The sequence below is a fragment of the Lissotriton vulgaris genome, chromosome 8 (genome assembly GCF_964263255.1).
Source record: "Lissotriton vulgaris chromosome 8, aLisVul1.2, whole genome shotgun sequence".
Classification (NCBI taxonomy): domain Eukaryota; kingdom Metazoa; phylum Chordata; class Amphibia; order Caudata; family Salamandridae; genus Lissotriton; species Lissotriton vulgaris.
Window position 1 is genome coordinate 667,341,318 of NC_141696.1, and position 13,657 is coordinate 667,354,974.

A 13,657-nucleotide genomic window follows, 5' to 3' on the forward strand; every position below is an offset into this window, starting at 1 on the left:
TATGACTTTTAGAACTGAATCTAAGCATTAGATCTTCCCTAGAGGTTTGAAAACCTGGCTCTTCAGTTAGCTCTAATTTTCGACTAGCTCTCTTGTTTAGCCTTGCTTTGCAAATATTACTCATCATCATCGTCTGTTACGGCTTGAAGCACAATTTGTACTTTTTTTACATTAGATACAGTAAAAAAAGGCGTGTACTTTTAAGAAAATGTGTGGTGAAACATAGTAGAGGAGTAGTTTTACAGGCCACAGGTTTTTGTTTTCAGTATCAACTTCTGACAATTAAAAGCACAGTTGTCAAAGAAGGATTTCTGGAGTGGTTATTAATTTCCGATTTGCTCTAATATCCTGTTATCTTTTCCTTTGCAGGATATATTTAGAAGAGGAACATATCATTAATAAAATGCCTTAAGGGCTGCTAAATCTTCATGTATGTCAGCTGTTCATATTGTGCACTCTCTCATCTTTTGTTAATGGGGAGTGATTACATTGAAACTAATACTTGCTTCAAATAACTTACAAGGGACACTCAAAATTAAATTGCAGGCCTGGTACAATAAATGCCTATCCTTTCAATCATGTGCCTTTAGTAAAACTGAAATAATCTTATGTATTAAATTATGTACAATTATGTATGGTTTTTCAGAGATGGCATAAAGGTGATATGAGTGACAGATCATGGTCACACAAATAATTTTTCCATTTCCAATAACATCAGCTAGTTTTTAACCAAATCTTCTGAGGTGAAAGACATCTCCACCCGGTTCTTAAGTCCAATGTATAAAGTAACAGAATAGGCAGACTGAATTGATTTATTCGAGCGCCAAGGACCTGTCTCACACTTTTCTCATGAAATTAATTTAAATGTAATTATGGCTCGCTGCTGGGTTCCCAAGAGTGTGCTCTTTCTGTCTTCCAATTTACACTGCATGCAATCCCCCAATCTCTGAGGTCTAAATAAATTTAAAAAAGGATCTGTCTGTCTTCTGCTCTCCTCTGGCAATTAATTATATAAATATATATATACATATAGCTGAACATACTTTTGCTCACTGGTACTGATATAACAGTGCCAGGGTGTTATTTTTAAGTTTAACATAGCAAGTCTGATTACAACAAGTAACTGTGTGAGTGGCAGGTTTTGTGGCTTTATGAGCATCTCATAGGTTATGTACATATATCAAAATTAATCTATTGCATTTACCCTGTACATATTTTCCGTTGTGCAGTCTGAAAATTCATAAATAATTATCACTGACCTTTACAGCCATTCATATTCAGTTTTCCTTTGAATAAGTTTTACCAGAATGATATGCTGTTTTTTGGACAATTTGGATATAAATTGACAATGTAATCAACCCTATTGCAGAATAAGCAATAGTGTACACACTCATCATGGTTTTATTGTTTGATTAATTAAAATCTTTACAATGTTTACAGATAATAAAAACAATACAGCAACAATTTTAAAATACGAGTTAAAGAATGTCATAGAGACTGAAAATTGTCTATCTATGGTCTTTACGGTTGTCATGGTCCTCGGACACAGCGTGTTAAGTCCATTGTTTTCAGTTCAGTCGTTATATGTTCATTAAGTCTGTTCCTTTTCTAGTATCTGCTTTGTTGCCATGGACATGAATTCGATTCCCCGACATGAGAGTATGGGGGAGACACCGCTTAGCCACCGTATGACCGCCTGTCTGCATGTGTGGATTTTCAGTGTGTTGAAGATTGCCCGCAGATATCTTCTTCTTAAGGGTTGCAGCGTAGGACATACACATAGTATATGTTGCACTGTTTCGTTTTTATATCCGCATAGTCTGCAGTTTGCACTTTCTGTTTTTCGTTTCCAGGAAGGCATTAGGTCTTTTGTAAAATGCATGCCCAGACGGTACGCTATTAGAGTTGTCTTTAGGTGTTGACAGTAGTGTTGGGCTAAGTAAACTTGCGGTTTTTGGATGGAATAAGAGTTTACTACTGTCGAAGCGTGTCTCCGTTTACTTAGGGTTTTTTTGTCTTTGAGCAAGGAGATCTTTTTTGCCGAACCATTTGCTATTTTGCAAAACTGCTTGTGGTCAATATTTTTTTTCCACACTTCGTGGAGTCCGAGGGTTGACAAACTCTGGTTAAGGAATTCTCCCCAATGGGTGGTGTTCGACTTGTCTAATAAAAAGTCTATTTCCTCCCAGCACATGTTGTCCAAGGAGTCACTGGGTGCGAGTCGGATCTTGTGGCAAAAATTTTACAAATGTGGAGTTTGACCTAATGTCTTGGTTTTGTAAACCGAATTCTAGTCGAACTTGGGCTGCCGATGCTGCTTTCGCAACCCAAACACCACTTTGTATATTTTGTTTTGTAGGCTGTTTAAGATTGCCGATTCGCTCCCGAGCCATCCGATTAGTCCGTAAGACAAGGTAGGGATTATTTGGGTGGCCATGACTTTTAGTAAGTGGGTGTAGTTTGGACCGCCCAGTGTCTTTTGCAGTTGTCTGTATGCGTATATTAGAGATTGCGCTTTCCCTCTTAGTACCTGAATGTGCTTCTTTTTTGTGTTGCCGCGCTCAATGGTCATCCCCAGGTATTTGTACGAGTCCTGTCCTTCGAGGAGAGAATTATTGATTGTCCATGTGTATTTCAGTTTCTTACACTCCGTGATTCGAAGCACTTTGGTTTTGTTTTTGTTCAACTCCAGGTTTTCCTCTGTTAGGTACGAAACCAGCGTATTCACTAGGCGTTGCAGCCTGACAGATGTTTTACTTAGTAAGACTATGTCGTCGGCGTACTGCATTATAGGTACGGGAACGTTGCCTAGTTTCGGTGCATGGCTTTCTATTGCATCTATTTTTCTTCCGATGTCGGCAAGGTATAGGTTAAAGAGACTGGGTGCTAGGACGCAGCCTTGTTTTAGTGCGTCCTGTGTTTCAATTTTGTTGGTCAGGCTACTACCATTCCCTTGTTTGACCTTGGCCCATGTCTCACTGTATAGTCTTGAAATTGCATTTATTAGATATTCCGGCGTCCCCCACTCTCTTAATTTGCTCCACAACCTGGGCCTGCTTACATGGTCGAAGGCTGATTTTATGTTGACGAAACACGCATAAATGTGGTGTTTTCTTTTTTTGGCGTTGTCGGTTAGTAAGCACAAGGTAACCAGGTTGGTAGTTTTCCCCATCCCCATTCTGAACCCGATTTGAAACCTGGGTATTATTTTTGTTGAGGTTTCCCAGTCCTGCAGCTCTTTCAACAGGCATGAGGCATACAGCTTTGCTTCTACATCTATTAATAAAATTAAACGATAATTTCCAGGCTCTTTCCGATCCCCTTTCTTGTAATTTGGGTGGATGATGTTTCCTCTCCATGTTTCCGGGAGGATTCCTTTTGTTAAGATGTCATTGAATAGTGTAGATAAAAAGTCAGCCCAGAAATCCATGTCTGTTTTGTAGACTGCAGTTGGGATGCCATTTGGCCCCGGGCCCCTTCTGATTTTAATTTCTGTATTAGCCTTTTTATTTGGGCATGTGTGATCGTTGGTTCTTCCTGAGTAAAATTTGGTTCTGTGGTAACACTGTCGGGTGGATTTGTACTGTAGTCCTCGCTCTCCCTTGGTCTCCCTTGTTCTTTTTTTTCGATTCTTTTGGGATCCTTTATTAGGTAAAGATTCTTCACGTAAGTCTCCCATTCCATGTTACTGATCCCGGGATCCTGTTGTAGTGTCTGTCCCAGATTTAGTTCATTAATGATTACCCAGAACTCTCTAGAGGATTCTTTTTTGGTGGAAATCAGTAGCTTTGTCCATAACTGTTCTTTATATAGGCATTTTGCTGCCCGTAGTTTTTTCTGGTATTCCTTTTTCATATTTCTGAGGTCTACAATGTTTGTATATTGGCTCTTTACTTCCATTCGCTGGGCCCTTGCTAGTTTCTTTTTTTCATGTTTTAGATCCTTGTTGAACCAGGGCGCTGGTGTTCTTGTTTGATTTCTATTACCTCTCGGGTGAGCTGAGTGGTTTTCATTTAAAACCTCCAACAAATTTTCCCAAATTTTTATTGGATCCCCATTATCAAGGCTCCCGTGTTGCAGCATGGAGTTGGTGGCCGTAGTCATGATTTTTTGTGTGTCCTCGCCCCTCCATTTTATTTTCCGTAGGTTGAATTTTTCTGTTTCTTGGTTTAGTGACCTCGTTCTCTCAGCTCTGGGTGCAATGATATCCAACCTGAGAATTTGCGGGTAATGATCACTTTCCAGGCGCTGGACTATTGTGTATTCCACGATTGAGTTTTTCAGGTTCGTTGTTACTAGTGTGAAGTCCAGTGCTGATTTAACATTGCCGCTCACATAGGTGGTGCACGGTTGTGTCAGGCCTTCCTTTCTTTTGCTTTTTAATATTAATATGCCCATTTTTTCTATTTTCCTCTGATTAATTTGAGTGGCCGCTACTGCTGCCCTTTTGTCTCTGTTCGTTCTAGTCGTTTTGGTGTTAAGTACATTTTGATTGAAGTCTCCTGAGATTATCATGGAGCATTGTTTGTTAGTTTTTTGTAAGGTTTTGATAAGGGTTAACAGTGTTTCCATTTTTTCTTTTTTGTTTTCTGATCTGGATGTATGTAAGTGTTTAGTATTAGCAGTTGTTGCCGGGGCTGTATTGTGATTTTTATGGCTTGAACCCAGTTTAGTCCAACATCCATTGTTTCCTGGGTCCAGTTATATTTCTGAGAGATAAGGATTGATAAACCTCCCCGGGGATGACCATATTTTGCATCTTTTTCTGCTAGTATGTGATGGTCCGTGAAGCCTGGAATTCCTAGTTGTGATAAGTTCCATGTTTCTTGTAAAAGTATTATGTCTGACTTGTCAAAAAATGCTAGAGTTTCATGATCCTGCTCCATGGAATTGAAACCATGCACGTTCCAAGAGCATAGTTTGATTTGGTCTCCTGTTGTTTTGTCATTTTGTCTGCCAGTTACTTGTTTTCTGAGTGTGGTTGTTTTGTCAGTTCTAGGAGCCCTTTTCGCTTAGTACGGTTGGGATCCAAGACCAGTCTTGGTTACCACCTTGGTGCCGGTAAGTAAGTGTCTGATTTTTCAATCTGGTTTTTGTATCTGTTCCTTTTTCTGGGGAGGTTGCTCTGGCTGCTTGTAAACATGATTTCGTTTGGGGCCTTTGGGGCTCCTTGTCCTTTTGGTAATCCGAGCTGTTATGTAGAGGATAAGGGTATTTCGGTTGCTTGTGTTGAAGTATTTTAATTCCCCAGTTCTCAAATGTTTCTTTGTGTGTGTAGATTTGTGCTGCTAACTCTTTCGATTTCCAAGTGGTAACTGGGTTTTCTGTTCCTGGCCTTGCTCTATTTTGCTGGAACTCTACTGCTTCCATGTCTTGGGAAACAATTCCCTTAAGGGCTGGAATTTCCTTAAACAATTTTAAGATGTTTCCTCTGTTGAGGATATCATGTTTTCCCTTTGTTTCAAATTCTGGCATAAATGTTACTACTGGTTCGATTTCCTCCGATGTTGATCTCAAGTTGTCCGGTTGTAGATTTTGTGATGTTTTTTTTACTTGAAGTCCCTAATTTAGAATCACTTTCTGTTTCGTGGACGATTAGTGTCTCCCTACTGGTTTCTGTTTGCTTCATAAATCTAATTCCTGTACATTGAGCTGGTTCCACAGGTGTGCGGAGATCTTGTTTTGTTATGACACTCCTGCCTGTTACATTAGTCGTAATCTTTAAAGCTCTCAGGCCATGATCGTGTTGTGAAGTTTTTTGTTCTCTTACGGCCATGCTTACATTTTTGGTCTGATGCTTTTTGTCCGGTTTACTTGTTTCGACCTCCTCTTTTGTTTCGGATGTGGAAAAAATGGGGTGTAAGTTGCCAGTGATGGTATGGATGACCTTATCTTTGACCCCGGCATTTGGGCCGTAGTCAGCGTAAGATCTTATTCGAGGAGATTCCTTGATATTACGTCTGGGTTTGATTTTGTCTTCGGTTGATTGTTTGGATCTTGTTGGCCCATTAGGGGTTTTTCGTTCTGGTTTTTGTGTTTCTTCCATCTTTACAGAGTTCTCAAAGGAAAAGCTTACCCTTTCCGGGTTTTGTTGATCCTGAGTACTGTCTGGGATTTTGCGCCTGTCTTTTTGTTCATCAGGATCTTTCTGAACATTGGAAAGATGTGGTCCGGGACACCGATGGGTTTTTTGTTTTGTTTTGGCCGAGCCTTCCTTGCTCTTTTTCGTTGACGTTTTGTTAATTTGTCCTGGTGTTCGGTCAAAAGGGTTGGCGAGCCTTCATTAATTTGCTCTTCTTGGCTTTCCAACAACCCTTTGTCTTGACCATTAACTATTTTCTTCTCTGCCCTGTTGAGGGGTTGGTCCTGGGTTTGTTTTCCGGATTGACCATTTGGAGTTCTTTCCTTATGTGTCGCGTTCGTTTGTTCCCGGTTTCTGTTTAGTTTGCCGGTAGATTTGACTGCACCCAGGATGTCAGTTAGAATCTCTGGGAGGGTGGCCAGTTTTTCAAATATACTGCCACAGTTACAGCGACTGGATTTTGTATGATTTTTTGTTTGGGGTCCGTTTCCTGAGTTTGTACGATTTCTACTTTTGTTTACGATGGTAACCCCGTTTTCCTTCTTGGGTAGTGAGGTTAATATTGTATCGACTTTAGAGCTTATTTTGGAAATGTGCTTGGCGATGATGTTTATCAGGTCTATTTGTACTTCCATTTTGTCCGATTGGAAGTTTAGTGCCTTTATTGCCTGGTCCAATGTACTAATTAGGGATTTCCCCCAATTTTGATTGTATTGAGGATCGGCTCTGTTTCCTAAAATCGCGCTAGGCTGTTCGATCCTGCTTGTCGATGAGATTAGAATGTGGTCCGTCTGGACTTGGTTTATTGCTTCGTTACTGGCAGTGCTGGTGTCGTCAATCAAAATTATTCGGCTACTGTTGTGGTCTTTTATGTTTCGTGGTGTGGAGGCCTTCTGCTCGCGTGTGCGCCCCTTTGTAGAGGGAGATACGGTTGTCGATTGTTCGAAGTCTAGTGATCTTTTTGTTTTTTTCTTAATTGAATTAATCGGCTTTGGTGTATGTTTAATTGAAGCAGGCTTTTCAGACTCTATCTCCCGGTCGAGTTTCTGGCTTGGTGTTCCTCCCGTGTCCGCTCCTTCTGCTGGTTTCTTGTTATTGGTGTATTCTTTATGACTTGTGTTTTGTAGACTTGATTTGGCAAAGAGATTTTCTAGCGATTCTAGGTCTTGTGTTGATGACAGATAAGTTTTAGAGTTCTTTTGGGCCTTTGTTTCTTGAACATGTGAGCAAGTTGTGAGTTTATTGTCGCCTTCTTGATTGAAGTCCATTTTCTCAGAAGGACTGAAAGCGTTGTGTACTTGGACCTGGACTGTTTCTGTCTGTTTTTTCATGATGTTGATTTTCCCTATGTTTTCGAGATTGCCTTGTAAGTTTTCCTGTGTACTTTGATTTTTTAACGCTCTTTCCTTGTTTGAAACCCTTAATGCTGTGAACGATTTAGTTGTCTCTGGAAGTATTGGTCTCGGGAGATTTTGCGACTCTGCTGTGGCGGAGAAAATCGCTGAAACAGGGTCTTTCAAGAAGAAAAATGTGTTAATTTTTTGCTGTCCTTGATTACGTGTCGCTGAACAAGGGTTCTCCGGTATTGCCACCAACTTTCCCGGTATCGTCACCGACTTTCCCGGGTCTTGCCTCTCCATTGTTCTCTCATTCTCTTCGTCTAATGGCGAAGTTAAGGACTCTTTAGGGATTGATTTCACGTTAGTTTTTTTTGCTTTTTGCTGGGTTTAGTTTGCCTTTTAGTACCGGATCTCATTTTGTGTCCTAACTATCGCGGTCCTCACCTGTCGGACCGACTGTTGCAGACTTGGTTCTTGGTATTGGAGTCCTTGCCTCCCCCTTGTCGGCTGTGTATTTGAAGAGAACTGATGCAGCGGCGGTGTTGTTATCACAGCGCTCTTCCAGCGCTCACACCTGCCCGCCCAACCGCTTAAGCGTGCTTGGCTAGTTCCTGGTCTCGGTTCCTTGCTCCTCTTTGTCCGTTTTCGTCGGAGTCAACTTTGTGAGAGATTAGATGTGCTCTTAAATGCTCAGACTACTACTCTGGGCTGTGGCTCATCCTCCGTCAGAGCTTCTGTGATGCGACGGGAATTGTTGCTGCCCAAAGCTACCCTAACGTTGACGTTGGTTTGGCCCCTACGTGACCCCTCGGTACTTGGGGGTCTCTCCCTCTTCCTTGACGTGATGATGTGTTGTTGGCGGGTGGTTGGGTGGGAGGGTGGATGCGGTGGGTGCGGTGAAGGAGGCGCTGTTGTAGCTGTCATACAGCGCTCGGTGCTCAGTGCACAGCGCACACTCCCCCTCCTCTCCTCCTTCCCTCACTCCTCTGCGAGCTGCCCCCCCTCTGTCGTCTGTCGTCGTTTAGTAGACAGAAATGGCAAGTTTTAGAAAAATTTTAAGAGTTTTAAAATTTGTTGCCAGTTATTTTATATTGTTGTTTTTATTCTTTGATTCGTCCTGCGCAGGGCTCCTCAATGCGCTGCTGTGATGCCTCTGTTGCCGTTGTCGTTAGAGGGACAAGAGTGGCAGTGACGGTGGCAGGGGCGGCTAGGCGGCAGGGCGGCGTTGTTTTTGCAGCGCTACCACAGCGCTCACACCACCCGCCTGCTCGCTCGCTTTTCCATTCTGTCCGCCCACCCTGTGGCTAAGTGCTCTGTCCGTCCGGCCCGGGCTTTGTCCGGGTTTTACCTCAGGGCTCACGGGGCTTGCAACAAGAGTTATGGTACCGGCGCAGCAGGGGCGGCGGAGCGGCATTGTTTTCACAGCGCTACCGCAGCGCTCACACCGCCCGCCTGCCCGCTCTCTTTTCCTGGTATTCCGCCTACCTGCCTTTCCCACCCTGTGTCTCCTTACCCGCTGAGTCCCCCGATCCGGTCCGGGCTTTGCCTCTGGTTCGTGGGCTTGCGGCAGGGTTCGCGGCACAGGGGTTGACTCTCCTAAGGTCTCCTACGGTGGTCCTTGATCCTCGGTGTGGTCGCGGTCGTAGTCGTGGTCGCGGTCGCTCAGTCCGCGGCCCGAAAGCCGAAAGTCAAAAGCCGCACCACTCCTCACCAACCGCCGCAGCTACAGAACGCCGACGTGACGCAGGAAACGATGGGTTTGCTCTCTGGCGCCCTCACAGTTACGTGTACACACTCCTTATACATATACCTGATCCATTTGCCCACCCATATGTTAACCTCTATTATCTTGCTAAAGTGTTTCGGATAGCATGCGATTAGGCTTGTATTAATTATGAAAATGGTCATCTGTTACAAGGAAGCCATTCTGGAAAGTGAAAATGTATAATTAAAAGCAAGGGGAAACTTGAAAAAATGCATTGGAAGATTTACTTCTTGAATGATCACGGAGAGTAAGTATGGCAAAATATATATTACAAGGCATTCGCTAGCATGTACCAATTAATGTGGAAGGGAGGCCTAATTTATAGCTGATACGGTCAGGTGGGAGCTTGAAATGTGTGACACACATTCAAAAATATGCTGTAAACTAATCATGAAGAAAAATATTATATGATAGGCAAGGAGAAATGATTTAGAATCACTGTAAAGCAAACTGTTGAATAGTTACTACAATTTTGTCTCTCAGTGGCTCACAAGAATGCTATCTGGGGTTATAGTTGCCTATCAGGTTCCTATGATTCAGGCAAGGTTGAACACCAGACTGGGAGCTAAATTGTGTCCAGATGAGCTTTGGATGAGTGATTCAGTTCTCAGGGTTGTGGGAGGAGCTGAAGTAGAATGTATGAGGCACATTTAATCTAGAGGTTGAGTTTAGATGAGCCTCTCACTTATATTCTCAAATGGCTTTAGACCAAGAGAAGACTCTGTACTTAGGAGAACAGTACGATGTACCTTTGAACAAAGGGTTTTAGCAAATTGATGTAAGCACAGCATTGCAAGAAGTGTTTTTTGTGAGCAAACAACACAGCACCCAATTTAGAGTTTGGTGGGGAGGGCACTGCATTGCAAAGGTGACGGAGTACACTCTCTGCAAAACTGTAGGTTCTTCTTCCTCATTTTGACTCAGGTGAATCAAAATCAAAATCAAAACCGGAGGAGACTACTCTGGCTCCGTCGTTGAAGTATACCTCCAACAGCCTGGCAGAATAAGGGCCTTCAGAGGTTTTGCCGTTTCTCTGCCTATTCTATTTAGAGTGGATGAGCAAATGGTAAGTTTTCACTTACAGACACCGCCAGATAAAACCTGGCAGTAAGGAGCAGTGAAAACTGCAAAATGACCCCCATGCCATGAGGGAAAACTCCCATTGTGAGGAGGACACTGTTTTTTTTTTACTTTTCAAAAATTAAATCCCACTTTGGGATTTTGGTTTTGATAAATAAAAAAACAATTAAAGTTTGCCTGATGGCCCCATCTTGTTGACGGAGCCTTCCGTTAAAATTCCACTGCATTGACAGGGACTGATGTGATTCCTAGAAATACAAGAAATGCCCACTGGGTCTTTGGACATCTCTAAAGTTAGTGGGCGGATTACCCTTGTCATAGAAGGAGTAAAGTAATCTGTCATGGCAACGATACAACCTCCATCCACCAAAGTCTATATCAGGCACATAGTTTTTCTGCAAAGATCTTCAGTGTATGTAAGTAACCCTTTTTATTTCTGTATCTTTTTGTATATTCTTATACCCTTTGCACATTTGCCTTTCTGTTCCAGACGGTTTTAGCTTTTATTTCTTTTCTTATTTTTATCGATCTTTTAAACAAAATTGGGACACTAAAGGTTTGTTTTTTCATCCAGATGTGTTAACATGGCTGACAATAAATACAAATTGGCACTAGCATTATACGGAAAAGCCCCAGCTGGCATCAAACAAGCGAAGTAAATCATGGCAAGGGGTAGGCAGGCTTTGGCAACAGTCCCACCACAGTAATACCTTCCCAAAAATACAATCAACATTCAATCCAAACCAGTACTTGAGCACAGAAGCGAGAAGAACAACATCTTATAATCATGAGTTCAAACACACGTTTCAAGATCAATGCTCACACAAGCTCTCCAGGTCACTCACATGTTCCTGATATACAATGAGGTAGTTAGGCCAATGGGGCTGAGCATCTTTTGTGAGTGGTCGTTTAGAGTGCTTAATATGTTTGGATGAAGGAGACGGCATCTAGAATAGGCTCAAGGAAACAATTTGATTGCCAACATGTAAGCCGAAGGACAGTCCATGTTCAATTTACATTTTTTTTCTGTCAGGGACCGTCTGGGATACAGTCAGGGACTTGGGCAAAGACTGGTGACTGGGTAGAAAATGAAGCAGAAAAAAGGGAGTACAGCACTGCCCAGGATAACACAGGAAGTCAGAGGAGAAAAGGGATCCAAAGGAGAAGCCTGCACGAAGGAACAAGATGGCTAAGACTCAGAAAGGACAGGCACTCATGAGGCGGTTCAGCATTCAGAATCACTACACCGAGGACGGATGTGTAATACACTTTTATATAAAACAACATTAACAATAAAGGGAATGTGGGGTAAAGCACTCAGGAGCTCCACACAGTAATACTGAAGCTCACTAAGTTCCCCACCCACAATTTCTGTTTCAGATACTGACTACAAATACCCACATACAGGACATGCATGCAAAGGCAGGGTCTGTGGAGCTGATACCTCTAGTTATGTTATATATTTAACTCAAAGACAATTCTCACAGTGAACAAGAAACACCACCTAGGTAGTCAGCTGTGCCCACGGATCCTGACAATCAAACAGGAGCCCGCAAGGCAAGGGGGAAGAATTAAACACAAGCATAATACACAAGAAGCTAGCTAGTGCTTAACAGGAAAGGAAGAAATCACATGGCACACTTAGCAGAAAGCAAGTAACACATATACAAGGTAATAAAGGCAAGACAGTAGAAGAGAAAGACAGCAAACTAGGAACTGGAACCAAGAAAATGGGACGAAAGGCAGGGAGTGGAAAAGGATATACAAAAGGGGAGGCTACAAGGGTACACTAGCAGAGTGCTGGTTCAGGAATCAAGAATACAAAGTAACACTGAAGGCAGTGCTGGAAAAGGAAGTAGAATTGAACAAAAGCTCCAGAGTCAAGGTAGCACTGCAGGAAGTGCTAGTTTAAGAACAAGGGAAACTGCTGCAGGTCAGGAACAAGGAATTACATGGCTCAGGAGTCAAGGTAGCACTGCAGGCAGGCAGTACTAGTTCAAGAAATATGAATGCTAAGGCTCAGGGAACAAAGATATCAGAAGCTCAGGAAAACACTGGAAACAAGGATATTAACCTCTTCCATGCTCATGACAAGGTCAGCTCGTCATGAGGCACAGTGGAGCTGTGCTTATGACGAGTTGACCATGTCATGAACAATGGGAAAGCTCAGAAAGCAGCACAGGAGGGGAAGTCCCCTTAGCAGGCAAAGTGTGAAAAGCTCAGGAAACACTGGAAACAAGGGTCAGTGTCACCAGTACACATCTACAATGACCAGCCTTGGCCTGAAGGGATCTGGGGCTTAAAAGAGTAATCGCATGCATCAGGTGTGAGCAGGCTAGCAGCAGCCAGCCACAGGTGAGCTGAATTCCTCCACCCATCCTTGACCTGCAGGGGTGAAGACAAAGCAATGAGCAGGGAATTCTAAGTAACAGAGTGTCAAACATTTGCAGTCTGGCTTCAAGCTTGAGCAGACTGGCTTTCACTAAACCCGGTATGGATTGGTAATGGATGTACCATGTTACAACGCATACCGTTACAACTACCTACTATTACAACGCGACCATTACAACGCATACCATTACAACGCATAGCGCTTTGAGGTGCTGGATAGTGGTAAGTATAATTTACTATTCTAACTCCAGTCCCCGTGGACACTAGGGAAGGTGTTGGATAGTAAATTATACTTATTCCCTATCCTAGAGCGCCCCCCAGCGCAATGCGTTGTAATGGTATGCGTTGTAAAAGATGCGTTGTAATAGTAGGTAGTTGTAAAAGATGCGTTGTAACAGGTGTATACCATTGGTAATGGATAGTGACCAAATGGATGGAAGTCATGATATGTATGCAGGGGAGTATCTGAAAGCTTATTAGACCACAGGAAAGTGACACTATGCACTCCTCTGGTGGTGGGCACGAGAGTGCAGGGAGCGGATTGTGGCAGTTTCCTAGATCACCATAGGATGACAAGCACTGCCGCTTAGAGGCGGAAATGTCACCTATGACACGTAATGTACAACAATTAATGCATCATTTACTCATTCGGAAGTTGGGTTAGAACTACCCAGTGAAATATGTTGCTTCTATCTTTTGCCTCTGAGTGAGCATCATATAATTTATGCTCACCAGCTGCAGCAGGCATCTGTCACCTCTAACATACACAGCCTTTGATAGAGTCTGACAGTCATCTCCCATGTCTTCAGGATGTTCTCCGCTCTCTTGACTGCTGGTTTGATACTGTATCCATCACTAGCATATTCACTTTAATTATCAATGTGATTCACGCATTCATCTGTGGGCTCACAAGCATATGTAGTGTTTCTCTTAAGTGTATCATAGTTATGCTTCATTCGTATTCTGTTAAAGACATCTTGTCGCAGAGGCAATTGCAGG

General features: G+C 42.8%; 1 protein-coding gene across 2 annotated transcripts in view; it reads left to right on the plus strand.

Annotated features, from left to right (window-relative positions):
• DMD (dystrophin) overlaps positions 1-13,657 on the plus strand; it is a 4,652,165-nt gene that overhangs the window by 3,709,745 nt on the left and 928,763 nt on the right. The window lies entirely within an intron of this gene.